The sequence below is a fragment of the Thunnus thynnus genome, chromosome 15 (assembly GCF_963924715.1).
Source record: "Thunnus thynnus chromosome 15, fThuThy2.1, whole genome shotgun sequence".
NCBI lineage: Eukaryota > Metazoa > Chordata > Actinopteri > Scombriformes > Scombridae > Thunnus > Thunnus thynnus.
In genome coordinates, this window is record NC_089531.1 from 1869248 (window position 1) to 1886546 (window position 17299).

Consider the following 17299-nt stretch of genomic DNA (forward strand, 5'->3'; position numbering starts at 1 on the left):
ATTTACCATCACTCCCAGCAGGTTCATTATATTATCTGTTTACATAAACATACTTCTGAAAAAAGTTTTAAAGTTTTATCAAAAATCTTCCAAAGCTATTTCCATAATAACTCATTTAACAACATCAGGAGATTTCCAGCCTGGTCGCCAGAATAAAACGTTGGCAGTTTACGTTTCTGCAAACCACAGAAATGTTGAACATCTACGTTTCAACACGTGTAATACGTAGCATATTAACATTTCAACAATATGTATCATCTCAACATTTCTTAAGTGACGTAGTTCACATGAAGCAAGTTGTAAATCAGCAGAGAACACGGTTCGAGACCACCTCGAAACCAACGCCTGCTTCCTGTTTCAACCGACAAAAGCAGGTGTTTTTAGCGAGACATCGGCCATTTTTATTTTATTTTTATTTTAACCCAAACCATGATCTTTCCCCTAACCCTAACCAAGTGGTCTTTGTGCCTAAACCTAACCAGACCTGAACCACAGCGTTGTCACACCATAAAACATCATTATTCAACGGGTAGAAATGTTGAAATTATACGTTTTACACGTGTTGAAACGCAGATATTCAACATTTCTGTGGTTTGCAGAAACGTTCAATGCCAACGTTTTCTTCTGGCGACTGGGTTGGGATGAATAGAAGCTTGCAGATCTTCTTTTCTTCAACCAATATTCCAAGTTCAACAGTAGAAAACACTTTTGTTTGTACTCCAGTTCTTTATAGACATGCGCAACATGCTGCTCTTTACATTTCCAGTCTTCCAGTTTGCACCAGTTTGCAGGCTTAATAAATCCCCCTACATGTACAGTACACTGTTAAAATTAGTGCTTTGGTTGTTTGTTCAAATACTTTTAATCAACTGACAAGTGACGTCTTTTGGTCGTGTTAATAAAGTATCTGTCAGGAGGATGTCAGGTTGGTTTATAGTTGAGAAGAACTAGTTCAAACATCGTGTTGTCTGAGCACGTTGGAAATTTAAAGTGTTTACAAATGGCTCCTGTTGAAGGTGTAAAGGGGACCCAAAAGGCCTTGCAGGTTTCCTCCGTGTCATTCAGGTCTTCATAATTTGGTTAATCAGAAATTAGCAGCACTGACGTCCATCATGAACTGTGACAGGTTCTCCATCCTGAAGCCCAAGTGAACATATTCAGATGATTTATTTTGTCAAAAACACAAAGATGTTCAGTTTACTGTCATGAAAAACTAGCAAATAAAGGTATTCTTGCATAAAAAATGATGATTAATTGGTTATCAAATTATCATTTCAGCTCTAGAGAACTACCATGTCTAGTGAGGGTCAAAAGGGTTTCAACAATAAACTTTTGTCCAACAGGAAGTTAATCCTGCCGTGAAGATTGCTCAGACCGTTGAGAACATACCAGGAACTCCTGCTGTTTATGTAATTTTCCTCCATTTTCTCTCCTTTGGACGGTAATTTGCCTTCATCTTCTTCGTTAATTGGCTTTAACTGCAGTGGCTCAGCCTCTGAAATTTCCCATCTCATTTAGTCTTAACACACCTGGTGATTGTGGAGCGTTTCCACTCGTAACTCACATTCATTTACCAGCATGTGGTTGGTGAGAATCTTCCATCCTGAGATAACATAGTGAGCATTTCCTGCCAATCCCAGCGGAAAAAAAAGGTAAAAATAGCTTTACGTAAAACTCTGTGTACACTGTATGCACCATATAGAAAAGGTTACAGTCATTATGTGCACAGCAGTTATAAATCCCAGAGCTGTCAGCACATTTACAGTGAAGAGGAGAAGCGGGGGGGGGGGGGGGGGGGACTTGTCAGCCAAAAGTGGGGGTGCTAACGTTAACGCTTGGAGACGAGAAAGAGGCAGAAAAAACAGACGTGTCAATAGAAAGACGTCCTCCGTTAATCACATGTGTCAGTGAGGTGAAGGGCTGCTATTCTCCCAGACTGCACTGCAGCAGGTAAATTGTCTCCGGAAGCAGCAGCAGCTCCGTTGGGAACGTGATGATTACTGTTCTCCGTCTGATTGCCACTCGCTTCCAGTGGGCTGGTAATGGAGAGTCCAACTCTTATCTGCTAACAGGTACAGAATAACCCTTTAATTAACCCTTAATGAATAAACCCTGAAGTCACAGACGGTGGAAATTCTTCATCGAGATGCAACTGTTGAAGAAATATTTCTCTCTTTGCGGCTGTCAGGAATGTTGGAGCTTATTTGGCTCAACTGCAACTACTCGAGAAAAGTCGAGTTCATTGTAAGGCTGCACCTGTTTACAGCAACAATTAATGTGCTGATTATTTTCTTGATTAATCCTTTAATTGTTTTGTCTATAAAATGTCTGAAAGTAATGAAAAATATCCGTTACAATTCCCCAGAGTCAAAGGTTACGTCTTTAAATGTCTTTTTTTTGTCCCAACTACAGTCGAAAACCCAAATATATTCAGTTTATTGTCATATCTGCCAAAGAAAAGCATTAAATCATCATATCTGAGAAGCTAAAACCAGTTAATTTCTGGCATTATGCATAAAAAAAACGACTAAGCACGGTGACATCACTAAAAGGAAGTAAACGAGGGGAAATTAATGAATTTAATGTTATTTTACAACAGTTGGAGAGCAGATATTACAGCAACACTCATCTGAGCGTAAAATTTAATAACCAGAGAGGCGAGTTTCAAACCCCAAAACTGCTGCTGAACAAAAGCCAAAAGCCCTAAAGGATAATTAACTTTATTAAAAAACTTATTTTCAGTCTTTTTTTCCCATCATTTCTATCAGTAATAATAATTTTGTATTCACCAAGTTGTCAGAGATCTGAGAACACTAGAGAGAAGAAACGTTTGAGCAACACTGAACAAGAAACCTGCGTGAGAACAACTACAGTAAATACGGTAAACTGGGTAAAACAGGGATGTGCAGAGATCCCAGTATTTGTATTTGTATCTGTATTTGTTGAGGCAGCAAAATTATTTGTATTTGTATCTGTATTTCTCATTTATTGCCTATTTTTGACAACCTAACGTGGAAAGGAGAGGGGGACAACAGGTTATAGAGAGTCTCCTGGGACTCCTGATGATTGACATGTTTTTTTTTTCTTCCCAAAAACAAATAATTTTTAAGATATTTGTATAAAACAAATATTAGTACAAAACCCACTATTTGTGCTTTGCTGAATAATGTTTTTGTATTCGGGCACACCCCTATTGGGTACAGTTTTACTCGTATTGAGTTTTCATCAAAGGATAATTCCAGTTTATTTCAGCCTGGTTCCCATAAATGTGTCTCTGTGGGTCAACAGCAGAGATATATATATTATATATATATATATATTATTATAGAGATTAGAGGAAACAAGGATTCGCTCCTATGACAGTCTCCAAACGCATCGATGACGTAACTCTGACACATAAAAATAAAAATGACCAAACGTTACTTTCCAAAACAAGTTTCAAGTTCCTACAAGTTGATTTTCAGAGCGAGCTTGATGACCTGGAACCAGCTGCTGCCTGTTTGTTATCTGAGCCGACAGCGTTGCTGATGGTGTGGTTTCCTGCTCTCAGGTGGGAAAGATACACGACCGACACAACAGGAAGAAAGACTTCAGCGATGACTGCTGGAGAGAGAGAGAGAGACAGGAGGGGTTTTAAAACTGTGCTGAGGTTTTGGGGGAGTCTCGTTATTCTCCACGTCGTCGGAGAATAATGTGATCCTCTACGGAGGAAGACGTCTCACTCTGTCTGAGCTGATTGTACAGCAGTGTTACAGAGTGGAGCTTCTTCCCCTCACAGATGATCTTTTGGTCGACACACAAACCGACAACAGACGAGTTTCATTTTGCCGTCAAATTACCCGCTGAGTTAACCCTTTCATGCATGGTGTCCACTACAGCAGACAGGTATTTGGAAGCCATCTTGAACCATTTAAGTTATAGTACAGTACCATGTCCCAACTACCAGGAGGTGAACCTCCAAAGTGTTGTTACAATTCCATCTGAATAGGGCGGAGGGTGGAGGAAATGCAGCAAGTAGCTCAGGAAAATCTGTTAAATACTTTTATTCTCAGAGAAGAAAAATAGGTAAAAAGTATAGTTTTCAACTAAATAAGATGTTTGAAATACTTTTATCAAGTTTTTAATAATATTTTTCTATCTGTCCACTCCAGTGGACGTCATGCAACAAAGAGTATATTCTGTCTATTGTTATCTAACGTTCCTATGTGTATTCATACCATTTGCTCTTAGTAATAAAATTATATATATATATATATATATATATATATATTGCCTATATTAATTTCCATGAATCACTTTTTTCTCCGTTGATGGTGTCCACTATTCAATATATTTAAAAAAAAGTTACTGACATGATTTTTCACTTGTTTAAGAGTAAAAATAAACAATAAAAACATTTTTTTTCTCTGTGATTTAATAATTTATGCATGAAAGGGTTAATGAGTGACAGCTGATACACGTTTTAAGCGAAGCTGAAAGTGACGCTCAGCGAAACACGAGAAGCTGCGAACTGAAGCTTTTCTGTTCTCAGCTTTGATCAGTCAGAGCAGCTCTGAGGTGACGAAACACAGGAGAGTAAAGAAAACATCCACGTTTCATCTGGTTTATTTTATCTGATAATGATCCTTTAATATGTCATTTTAGTCAGAATCGTTATATTTTAACATGTTTTCATCTTGATTTTATCTCCATCATGTACGTTACTGTACATGTTTTTATCGTTTTGCATTTCTCCTCAGAATCCACATGTTCAAGTGTTTTTTGATGATAATAATCTCATAAATACTCTGCTTCAGACCCTCCTCTTCCTCCTCCTCAGTGCTGCAGCAGCAGTCTCTCTGCTAATCTTCCCCCGCTGCGGCTCAGACATTAATAACTTTGGAATTAAAAAAAATTAAAGAGGTGAATTGGCAAACGTTTAAGTGGAAAGGCAAAAAGAAAAAAAAAAATAAAACTCCAAAATGCTTAGACTCCCACGCCTGCTGATGAACTCCTGGTGTAATTATCCAAACCAGTCAGATATCACACCACTAAATGCCAACTCTCTTATTAATCACCCACACACACACACACACACACACTTTTACCTCATTATAAGACAGTGCAGAAGAAGCCAAATTTGATATTAAATGTGCACATTTTCTTTCCTTCCTAATCTCTAATCTATGATTTTTTCTGAAATATTGGATCATTTAAACATTTATTGAAATGAAAACATGTGAGAAGTATTTGGTGGAGCTGATACAGCAAAGTAAAAATACTCCATTACAAGTAAAAGTACTCCATGAAAAACCCTTCTACAGTAAAAGTACATAAGTATTATGAGCTTGATGTAGTTAAAGTATTGCAGTAAAAGTACATAAGTATTATGAGCTTGATGTAGTTAAAGTATTGCAGTAAAAGTACATAAGTATTATGAGCTTGATGTAGTTAAAGTATTGCAGTAAAAGTACATAAGTATTATGAGCTTGATGTAGTTAAAGTATTGCAGTAAAAGTACATAAGTATTATGAGCTTGATGTAGTTAAAGTATTGCAGTAAAAGTACATAAGTATTATGAGCTTGATGTAGTTAAAGTATTGCAGTAAAAGTAGTGGTTTGGTCCCTCTGACTGATATATTATTATATATGACATCATTAGATTATTAATAGTGAAGCATCAGTGTTAGAGCAGCATGTTACTGTTGTAGCTGCTGGAGGTGGAGCTAGTTTACACTACTTTATATACAGTTAGCTAGTTTAGTCCAGTGGTTCCCAACCTAGGGGTCGGGCCCCTCCAAAGGGTCAGCAGATAAATCTGAGGGGTGGTGAGATGATTAATGGGAGAGGAAAGAAGAAAAAACAAAGTTCTGATACACAAATCTGTTTTCAGTTTTTGGACTTTTTCTCTAATCTTTGATTTTTGCTGAAATATTGGATCATTTGAACATTTATTGAAATGAAAGCATGTGAGAAGTTTAGAGGGAAAAATCACTATTTGGTGGAGCTGTTAACAACTCATAGACATGTGAAATGTGACCCCGACTACACACTGCTTTTTGTAAGACGTCAAAAGCCAAAAAGGTTGGAAACCACTGGTTTCATCTTTAACAATGTGTTGTATTTTAAAAGCTTGTTATATTATCCATTGTGTCAAATCTTCATCTGAAAAGTAACTAAAGCTGTCAAATAAATGTAGTGGAGTAGAAAGTACAATATTTCCCTCTGAGATGTAGAAAGTAGCATCACATGGAAATACTCAAGTAAAGTACAAGTACCTCAGAATAAATGTACTTAGTTCATTTCCACTGCTGCATCTTCTTCCTCTTCGTGTCTGTGTTTATATTTCATGTTGCCACAGTAACAGAAAAACAATAACAAAATCAATATTGCAAGACATTCTTCTCATTTGTAATTCGATACATCCTTAATACTTGTTCATTCTCCTCGTCTGTCTGTCTTCTCTTTCTCTCTCTACCGGTCCATCTCAGCTTCGCTCGCCCGCCACATTTCCCTCCATTATGAAATGACCCATTAAGAGGAATCAATCTCTTTGATGTTGTTTGCCTCATCGTGCGGCTGAGACATCAGCCGAGCCGTAACACCTGAGAGGACGGTCATTAAAGGGATTATGGGTACAACATGGGGCCGCGCTGCAACACTCAAAAAGCCATAATGAGGGAGCGGACCGTCCCTGAGGGCGCCGTGACTTCAACGCCGTGGTTAATGACGCAGTGTGATAGAGGAGGATTTCACAGTCTGAATGACAAACAGGTTTTATTCTGTTTGCTGGTGAAGGAATCTATTCTGGATATGTGATGGTGGTTTTGAGTTTCACATCCTGACACACAGCTCAGTTTATTCTGCTCCCAAAACCAGCAGCAGCCTCGCTCACAGGGAGGCAACGGATCAGTCTGCAGACTTCCTACGTTTCCTCTTACTATCAACAAAGCCAACGATGAACTGATCTACTAACAAGTACTGTGTGTGCATCCAAAGCCTGATATATCTTAGTCCTCTGTGCCGTAGACCTCCGTTATCCAAAAACTATTAAAAACACGTCAGTGAGTCAGACTGCTGCACTGGGTGAGGCAGACGCTACTGAGCATGTGCGGGAGCTTCACTAGCTTGTTGTGCTACATATCACAACCTCTTGACTTTGTATTAAATTGTAAATTATAATACAGTATGTTATATTTTACACAGAACTACTGTCTGGAGACTGAAAACATGATGCTGTTATTACTCTTTGGAGTCGTTTCTAGTAGGGGTGTGCCCGAATACAAATACATTATGTGGCAAAGCACAAATAGTGGGTTTTATACGAATATTTGTTTCATACAAATATTTTAAAAATTATTTGTTTCGGGAAGAAACAAAAAAAAACGTCAAACACCAGCGTGCAGGTCGGTTACATCACTATCTCAGTGTCTCTCCTCTGCTCCGCTGTGACGTCTATCAGCAGGTCTCAACGAGGGGAGTCACATCCACCTGCTACATGACGCACATTTCCTTATTTGGACATCACTCCTGGAGTTGGGGGTGTTCCCCAGAGATAAAACTGAACTACTGACACACGCAAAGTGCTCCCAAGAGACTCTCCATAACCTGTTGTTCCTCTTCTCTTTTCCACAAAGTTAGGTTTTAAAAAATAGGCAATAAATGAAAGAATCGCCTTTGAAGTTCCTCCCTACATGTTACACGCTGTGCTGTCTCTGTGTTATGGGTGTATAAACAGGTAGAGGTCTGTCTGCGATGAGGCGATGAGTAAAGGTTTAGTTCAGTAATCAGTGCAGTCGTCTATGATCTGGGAGACTCCAGTGTGGGGACCTCCTTCATAAGGTAGTTTATTCATGAATAATAAAATCAAAAACAGGATTTTTAAGCCTTTTTCCACTTTTATTCGAATACAAATAATTTTGCTGCCTCAACAAATACAGATACAAATACAAATACTGGGATCTCTGCACATCTCTAGTTTCTAAACAAACTAACGTGACCAAACTCTTCATGATGAAGGAACATGTCACCCAGTGCGAGCTACTCTTGAATTTTGACTGATAAGAAGAGTTACAGCAACATACTGGGACAGACTGACACTAGAGGCCAAGAATCACGGAGTAACACGATGTAGGAAGCTCATTTTAGGTGTTTTACATAAAAATAAAAGGTATTAAGAGAATATCTAAAAGAAACACAACATTATAAAAAGAATAGATTAACAGTTAAGAAGGAGATAAAAATGAGCTAGTAGAAGAGGATAAAGTTGACTGTGCAGCTACGCTACAGTGTAAGATATGAATAAATAGTCTTCAGTCCTGATTTTAAAGAACTGACCTGCAGTTTTCTGGTAGTTTGTTCAGATATGTGGAGTGTAGAGTTGTGGTTTAGTTCTGAGTCTGAGCGGTCTGGACGCTTCGTAACGTCGCAGCAGATCAGCGACGTGTTTTAAACCCAAAACAGAATAATTACATATAAGCAGAAGTGTAAATATCTGAGAACTGAGTAGTACTAGTAGTAGTACTACACATGTTCTAGGAGACTTTTTATGGAAAATAAATGAATAAATAAAGATGTAACTTAACTTTTGGTCATTTCAGAATCTATCCACACAGCTGGATATTATTTTATTGTTGTTTTGTTTAGTGACAGCTGTTTGTAGTGACTCCAAATCTCATCAGTCGTCACGTATAAACCAGAAGTTTATTTTTTTACAAACTACTGTACTTCTCTCTCCGTCCCTCCCCAACTGGCTGTGTTTGTCGCAGTGTTGTATAAAACGTTGTGGATGTAAAAACAAGCTCTCTCTATCTCTCTCTCTCTCTTGTTCTTTTGGTGACTAGACAAACAGACAGCAGCCTCTTGAAAGATGAATGCATAAATTTGCTTCTCCTCTTGTCTTTCTCTCTCTCTCTCCACACGTCTCTCCTGACACCATGTAATCTTTCCTGTTCGCTCTATACACAGGAGAGTTATGTACCAGCTCCTGTGTTTTGTAGGAAGCGGCGGGGAGGGCGGAGGCGGCTCGGCGGGTAATGAAAGACAGATTCATCAGAATAAAGAGGTTGGGAGTTCAAGAGAGAGAGAGAGAGAGAGACGGATAGACGAGGAGAGGAACCCGCAGAGAGATTTATCGAGGACGTGGAGGAGAAAAGAGCCGTTAGATTGAGTGGAAGAAAGTCAGAGAAAGATCAGATGTGGAGCTCGTGTCTGGATCTGAACTATATAAAGCAGCGTTTGTTTCATGTTACCCACGTTTGACCCGCTAACGGCCGAGACAAAGGACGGTCATGCTAGTCTGGTTCAAAGCGAAATATCACAACAACAAAAAAGCTTTTTCTGAAGCTTTTCACAGTTGTTGAGAGTTCAAAGCTTCAGAAAAAGTCGTGTCTGAAGAAATAATACCAAAAATCCCTGATTCCAGCTTCTCGAATGTGAATATTTCCTGGTTTCTTCAGTCCTGTATGACAGTAAACTGAATATCTTTGGGTTGTGGACAACCAAAAGACCAAAAAGACTAGAAATAATACAGAAATAAATAGAGAAAATAATCATCAGATTAATCAATAATGAAAATAATTGTTAATTGCAGCCTTAATAATATGTGACTCACAGTCGTTGAATCATTAGAATCAGTAAGTGTGTTATAATAAAATAAATATTTGGTTCTTTGGTTAAAAAGTTGAAGGTACAAACCTCTAAACATAAAATCTGAAGCAGTAAAATAAGTAAAGAAATAAAATAAAACTCATTAAAAAGCATTTCAGTAGTTTCAGAGTTTAAAACTCAACACTAATTTCCAGTTTTTTGACTTGTAAATAAGTTGTAATTATAACAACTCAAATATGAATGTTTCATGTCAGCCATCAATCAAGGTAATTAAACCCAAATTCAGCAGGAAGTTGTAAATATGTGAATCTCATCTCTACCACGTCGTTTCTGAGTGAATGAAGTCCTGAAAGTTTCTTATTTTAACCAGAAAACATCAAATATGTTTGGTTTTATATTCATATGTCAACGTCTTTGAGATTGAGAAGGTTGAGGATCAGAAACGCCTTAAAACATCCTGAAAATGAAAATATTCCCCTCGAAACAAACAAACAAAGAAAAAAAAAGCAGGAGAAATAAGAAGTAAATTAAAAAAGAGCAAAGACTGATGCAGCCGGTGGTGTCGCCTCCTTTTCACTCTTGAGTGAAGGGAGCGTTTCAGTCGTGCGATTTCCCTCGGCGTGAAGCAGAAGATAAGCGGAGCTAAAACGAGATTACAGCAGCGCAGGATACAGATTACAGGTGCAGTGACAGCGTGGCAGACATAAAGCTGGATTACACAAAGGTCTGAACACAGAGACAGACACAGCAGGGCGATCAGACTCCACTCCTCCATCCTCCTCCTGACATTTCTTCTTCTCTTGTTTCTACTCACAACAGATCTGTCTCTTCTTATTTCACAGTTTAGTTTCCTCTCTCTGCCATCTTTCCTGTCATATTATTTACTTTTCATGTCTTTCCTGTCTCTCTTTATCTCCTTTTTGTTATCTTCTTTTCCTCGATCTCCCCTCACTCTTCTTCTGTCTCTATTTTAAGGCCTCGTCACAGGCAGGGCTGGTTGGTGAACTGCTGTATCTGGCAAGCTAAGCTAACTTGCTAATGCTAGTCAATTAGCTCCTTTCTTTAGCTTCTTTGTATTTTCTCTTTATTATTCTGTTTACTATCCTCTGGAATTTTGTTCACTTTTGAACAATAAAATGTTATTGAAGGGGGGATATAAAGCACTCTGTGTTAACTGCCAGTTAGTGAACTCCTAAGCTTGTTAGCTTAGTTGCTAATGGGACAACTTCACATGACTTATTCAAAAGATATATTAGTACCATTGACTTCTGTCTCATAACTATCTGTAAACCACTGGCCGGATTTATGGAGCAGTTTTTTTTTACCAAAACAGAGATTCAACAGAAGTGATGCAACACAGCTAATAAGCTACGTTAGCTTCCTCCATTTTGGACTCCCCGGCTCTCCGTCCCCTCAAAGGTCAGCGTTGTCAAGCTGGCGCACATGTGTGGGTCAAAGTTCATTAAAGCTGAGCTTGACGCAGAAATGTTGCCCAGCTTTTTTTTTCACAGTGAATTTTTCACCTACTTAAATTGCTGTAACATTAGCCGCTCACATTAGCATGCCTGGATAACTTGTGTACTTCCAAGCCCAAGAGTTAGCATATCATTAGCTCAGTCTGATATTACACTTTAGTTTTTTTTTTTTAAATTTTCCTCTGTTTTCATGTCTTCTACATGAATCATCAGCTGGTGAGGATGTTAACTTTTTACCTGGAACCTGTTAGCTTTCATCTTAATCTTTTGTATCATTACTATGCTGAGTTAGCATGGTATCATGCATATTTAAGACTCTTTTGCAGGGTTCAGATTTCCACAGGAGTCAGCTGGAAACATTAAACAGCTGGCTAAAGATAAAGCTTTTAACCAGCTTGTGTTAATTAGCTAGCTAACAATCACTGGTAAAATCTTCAACAAAACTGACGGTTGCCAACAAAAAATGAGAAGCTGTTTTTAAATTTCGATGCACGCTGCATAGGTGCTGAGTGCAAGAACATAAATCTTGACAGACGTAGCAACAGTAACTAAAAAGGGCTGAACTTAGTGAAAGTTTTAACCCTGAATTCAACCACAATAAAAATCTATCTGCAGCACTTGTAGATGAAGGCGTCTGGCTTTAATTTAATGAAAATCCAACAGTCTAGATGTTTTGTGAAGATGTGAATTTTGCACTCAGCAGAAGCAGAGAGAAAACAGTGAGGGAGAAAGACATAAGGAGGGAATGTGAATAAGATTCGGGGATATGACTTCCTGCCGGGGGAGCTGTGTTTGTGTCGCAGCCCGATGAGACTCCTCTGTGGCGGGGAGGATCAGCGGATAGACGAGAGCTCAGCTGGTCTGACCGCTGGCACAGAGCGCAGGGAGGATGGAAATACAAAAGACAGATGGAGGGATCACAGAGGATGAAGGAGAGAGAGGAAGACAGAGATGGAGAAAAAGGGGATAGAGAGACAGACCAGAGAGGAGAAAAGAGAAGGGAAAAGTATGGAAGACAAAACGGATGGACAAAAGTAGCTTTTATCTAAGCTAATGGCTTTATGGATGGCAGTTTTGTCATTGTAGTTAATGTTATTTGGTTCAGGTTAGAGTCACGGTATCTTTAGCTTGGAAGTACGCTGCATAAAGACGATTGGTTGGTGGGAAGCTGATGAAGGATCACTGTAAAAAATGTGGTGAAAGAACTTGAATACAAGCATAATAAGTAATATTATTTTAGTTGAGGTAAGAATCATTTTAGGAATCATTTAGCATTTCAGGAGCGTCTGTACAGTTACCTGGAAGATGCTTTTACTTCATAAACTAATAGTCAGTTTTATGTATTAGGTTACAGATTGTTCAGTTTTGGTAAAGTTTAAAAATGATCAAATAGAGAAGCTTGGTCAGAGCGTTAAATAGCCGGCAGGGATGTGCTGCCTGAGAAGACTCATGATTTGTGTTTGACTTTAGCTTGTAAGTGGTTCTGAATTTGATTATTTTTAAGTGGAAAATGTTGTTTTTATTGCACTTTAACCATTTTTTAAATTCTTGCTGCTGTTTTAATGATTTTTTATTTGCAAAACTAGAATCTTAATATTAATTTGCCATGGTAACACTACTCAATATGACTGTATTTCTGTATCTTTTGTGCACCACACATTGGTGCACTAACACGCAATTTCACTCTCCTGCATACTGAGTATGAAGAGAATAACTATAGATTCTGTACAGCTCAGTCAGCAGAATAAAATGTTGGCATTGTACGTTTCTGCAAACCAAAGATATGCTGAATTTCTATATTTCAACATGTATCATATCAACATTTCTACAATACAGATCATAGAGAAAGTGACGTAGTTCAGATGACATCTATATGTGCTCACTTCCTTCTTAGGAGGAGGTGAGTTGGGTGATTGGTTAGAAAGGTCGATGACAGAAAGTTGCAAAAGTAGCAAAAAGCTTTGTTTGAGACCACTGTTCACTTCCTGTTTCAGCAGAGAGTGCTGTCTGAGACCACCGCGAGACCACTGTTCACTTCCTGTTTCAGCAGAGAGTGCTGTCTGAGACCACCGCGAGACCACTGTTCACTTCCTGTTTCAACCAACAAAAAACGGGTATTTTTAGTGAGACGTTGGGACATTTTGCAGCCATTTTTCTGGCGACAAAACAGATATTTTATCCCAAACCATGATCTTCCCCTCATCCTAACCAAGTGGTTTTTGTCCATAAATCTAACCAGACCTTAACCACAGCGTCGTTACAACATAAAACAACCGATGATGGCCATTTAATGACACATGAACATTGAAACTTAGAGATTCACGTGTCTGTGGTTTGCAGAAACGTACAAGGCCAATATTTTATTTTGGCAGTTGGGTTGTTCTGTCATGACCTTACAGTTGTTTTTGTGGGAAAATTGTGAAAATTTAAAAACAAAATTGCACAATCTTGTAAATATTGCCAGGATTGGTCAAATTTTTAACTATTGCGATTGTGAAGAGCCCAAATTCCTGGAGGAACGGGGCCCAGAACACCTCCCTGAGGAACTCCATAGTCCATATCAAGTTTCAGTGGTACAGAATAAACCAAACTTTATTCAATATGACAGCCCAGCATTCTTATAAATAACGTCCATATCAACGATTCTGCACCTCATGAGTTTCGTCCAGTATCAGCGTTCTTGTGCCAATACAGGAAGTAGTTTGTCCTTCATGCTGTGAGGCAGAAAGTAGGGGTGTGGAGGTCGGACTGGTTGATGAATGTGTAGCACATCTGAATGTCATGCAGGAGACCAGAGTTCACATTTCACTACAGACCTGCAATAAATATTCAACCACAATCAAGGGCTGTGCAATATATACTGAATTAAAGGACGGGTTCACAATTTTTCCAGTGTGTCTTAAAAGATATTAAAAGATCCTTCAAATGTGCTTTCAATGGAAGTGATGGAGGCCAAAATCCACAGTGTGTCCACACAGTCATTTAAAAGTCTGTGTGAAGCTTCTATTCAGCTTCAGCAGTCTGAGTTAGTCATATCAATTGGATATCTGACACATTTACAGTCTTTTTAGCATCAAATTCCCTCTTTGTGTTTCCTCGGACAGTGTGGAGATAATGGAGAGAAACGGAGATATTACAAGGAGCACAAAACAGTTATTTTCCATCAAAAACTAAAAAAGACGGAAGCTCTTACATTAGCTGGACTGAGCCACAAAAGTCCTGAAAACTGTGAAGTGAGTAGTTTGACTATGTTTGCAGCTGCTGCAGTTTACAGGAGTCCAGGTGGCTCGCTGTCTTCTCTCGTAGGGGAATTTAATGTCACATCTATGAGAAGGACAGACTGAAAATGACTCTGCACACTGATCTCCTGAGCTCTGTTTGTGTTTGTTGAAGAGGTATCATCTCTGGTTAGGAGAGCTGTAGATTCTACTTTGTTCAGTCTGTCCCTGACATGTAGCCGGATAGCTAACGCTCACTAGCAGCAGGCTGCAGATATCAAACTGATGTCTTGTCAAGAAACACAAATAGCCAGAGCAGAAACACATAAATACATAAGTGCTTGGACCTTTCTGCTCCGTCTGTGCTGTAACTGATTATTAAAGTGGATGTGCTCTGCGTAGCTGTGTGGGATAACCCATATTTTATGCATAATGATGTCAGTCTTGCAGGTGTTGCAGCTCTTTTATAATTCTTGCTCAACTGTCTGAAAAATATGTTTCACTTCAGCATTTTGCAGGTAAAAAAAATGTAGCTGAAGCTTGATCACCTGGTCTTCTTACAGTCTTTCTCCAACCCTCACTGTTGCTGCTGTGCACTGATATTTAAAAAAACAAACAAGAATCATATAAAAAAGGGTTGTCGTTGATGTAAGCTGGGGGGGGTTTGGAGAGTCGTCCAGTATTGAGTTCCTGTGTGGTGATGAGGTTGGACGTTAGAGCAGCAGTCAGAGTCTGTCTGTTTGTTTGCTTTTCTTCACTTCAGCTGCAGTTTTACCTCAGTGAGACGTGAAGCTGAGCGAGTGTGTGTGTGTGTGTGTGTGTGTGTGTGTGTGTGTGTGTGTGTGTGTGTGTGTGTGTGTTTTAAGACGATGGCTAACCTTTCAGCAGGTTGTGAAGTCTTTGAAGTCGGCCTGTTTGGAGGAGACGAAGGGTTTTTGTCTTTTGCAGTGAAGATGATGGTGAGATCCTTCCCGCCTCTCTCTCTCTCTCTTTTAACCTTTTGTGTTATTTGCATTTGAGTTTACCCCTCTTGACCTCACTCTCAGATCTTTTCTGGCTTTTCTTTGTTTCTCTCACTCGAGATTTCAAATGTTTTCTGTCCAAAACATCCTGCCGGCCTTACTGTCTCTCTCTTATCTTTGCCTCACTCTCCCCTCTCTCTCTCCTTTCTCTAGTCAGTTGACCCTGGATAACAGAGAGGATGACAAGGTGTGAAAGGTTTCCTGAGGGCTCTGAGTGACAGCAACACACACACACATACACACACACACACACACAGTCTGCCACAAGCTGGCCGAACAGTCATCCAGATGATGACTGCTCTTTGCTTCGCCCAGAGGCTGCAAACTGCTCAGCCTGACTAGAATAGAACAACACAGAATAAAACAGAAAGTTGCATCAACTAATTCTTAATTAATGATTAATCAATTAGTTGATTGACAGAAAATTAATTGGCGATAATTTTTATAACTTGATAATTGATCATTTGTCCAGTTTTCATGATAGTAACCTCATATTTGTGTTTTTGACTGTCGGTCAAAATAAGTAATCTGAATAAGTTAAAGAGCCTCAATATGTTTTATAACTCTACAATCTGATGTGTCAGTGTGTGATGTGTTGGTTGTGGCTTGTAGTGATGAACCTACAGAGACTCTGCAGCTTTATAGTGATCATTGTTTATCTGTCCGTCTGCAGCTTTATAGTGAGTTTCACTCTCAGCGTCTCATAGCATCGTTTTCAGAGAGAAAAAGCTGTAAAAAGCCGCTGTTCACTACCTGCTCAGCACCAAACAGACACAGTTAGCTGTAGACTAGCTGGTGAACATAGTGGAGCATTTAGCAGCTAAAGAGCCAGATATTTCCCTCAGGAGTTGGTAGAGAGCAAAAACAGAACTAAAAGAGAGTGAATATTGGACTTACATTCACCAGGTGGACAGAAACACGACTCCACATGAATGATAATGTTGCTCCGTAACTGCTGGATGTGGAAATAAGCAACTGTTTGCTAACATGTTAGCCACAACTACTTTATAAGCTGATAATATGACAGAAGTTGAGTTTACAGATTATTCTTCTGAAAATAAGTGGACAAACAACATAATGTCAAGCAGCTTTAACCAGACTGAAACAATAAACAGACCCAGAATAGAACCCTGAGGAACACCACAAGTAATTATTGATATTATCAATGAATGATAATGTTGCTCCGTAACTGCTGGATGTGGAAACAAGCAACTGTTTGCTAACAAGTTCAACATATCAACTTAAAAGATGATGATATGTCAGAGTTGAGTTAGCTGGCTGCAGTCTTACAGTTGGTGGAATAATACATCCTGTAAACTAAAACTATTAAAGTCTTCAGAGTCCCTCTTCAAGACCAGGACCACAAGATGGACAGATTGGACTTAAATAAATTCATCTGAGATGAATCAGATGTAGATCCAAATGATATGGAGGAAACCTGGACAGATTATCATCTAACTACTAACAACTCCACCTGATAAAATGGGGAAAAATGCAATTTATCCAGTTTAGATAGTTTTTAACTGCAGTGTGAGATGTTTTTAATAGCAGCTTCTCTCACATTAAGGAAGTTTAAGATTTAGGAGTTTTTTTGTTTTTTTTTTAAAGTTGTTGTAAAATGAGACATCCATCACATGAAAAATGTGTCTCTGCTGCTTAGAAAACAGCTGCTGACACAGAAGTGATTCATGGAGGAACGTTATTGAAGCTATTATAGCTTCAACTCACACACACACACACACACACACACACACACACACATGAATACACACACATGAATACACACACACACACACACACACACACACACACACACACACAAATACACACACACACACACACACACACACACACACACACACACACACAAATACACAAACGTTGTGGTGCGCAGAGGACAATGATAGTTTGCTAATGTTAAACTAAATTACATATAATTATGCAGCCGAATGTAATTCTCAGTTACAGATGGAGGGAAAACACCACATGCATCCAA

The 17299-nt window shown here is 38.9% G+C and overlaps 1 long non-coding RNA gene across 1 annotated transcript; it reads right to left on the minus strand.

Moving 5' to 3' along the window:
* Nucleotides 1-13637: 13637 nt before the first annotated feature.
* Nucleotides 13638-15945, minus strand: LOC137198114 (uncharacterized). Its single transcript, XR_010931581.1, has 2 exons — nt 15160-15945; nt 13638-13879 (listed from the first exon to the last, which is right to left on the minus strand). It is a non-coding gene; the product is annotated as an uncharacterized lncRNA (long non-coding RNA).
* Between the last annotated feature and the right edge of the window lie 1354 nt (nt 15946-17299).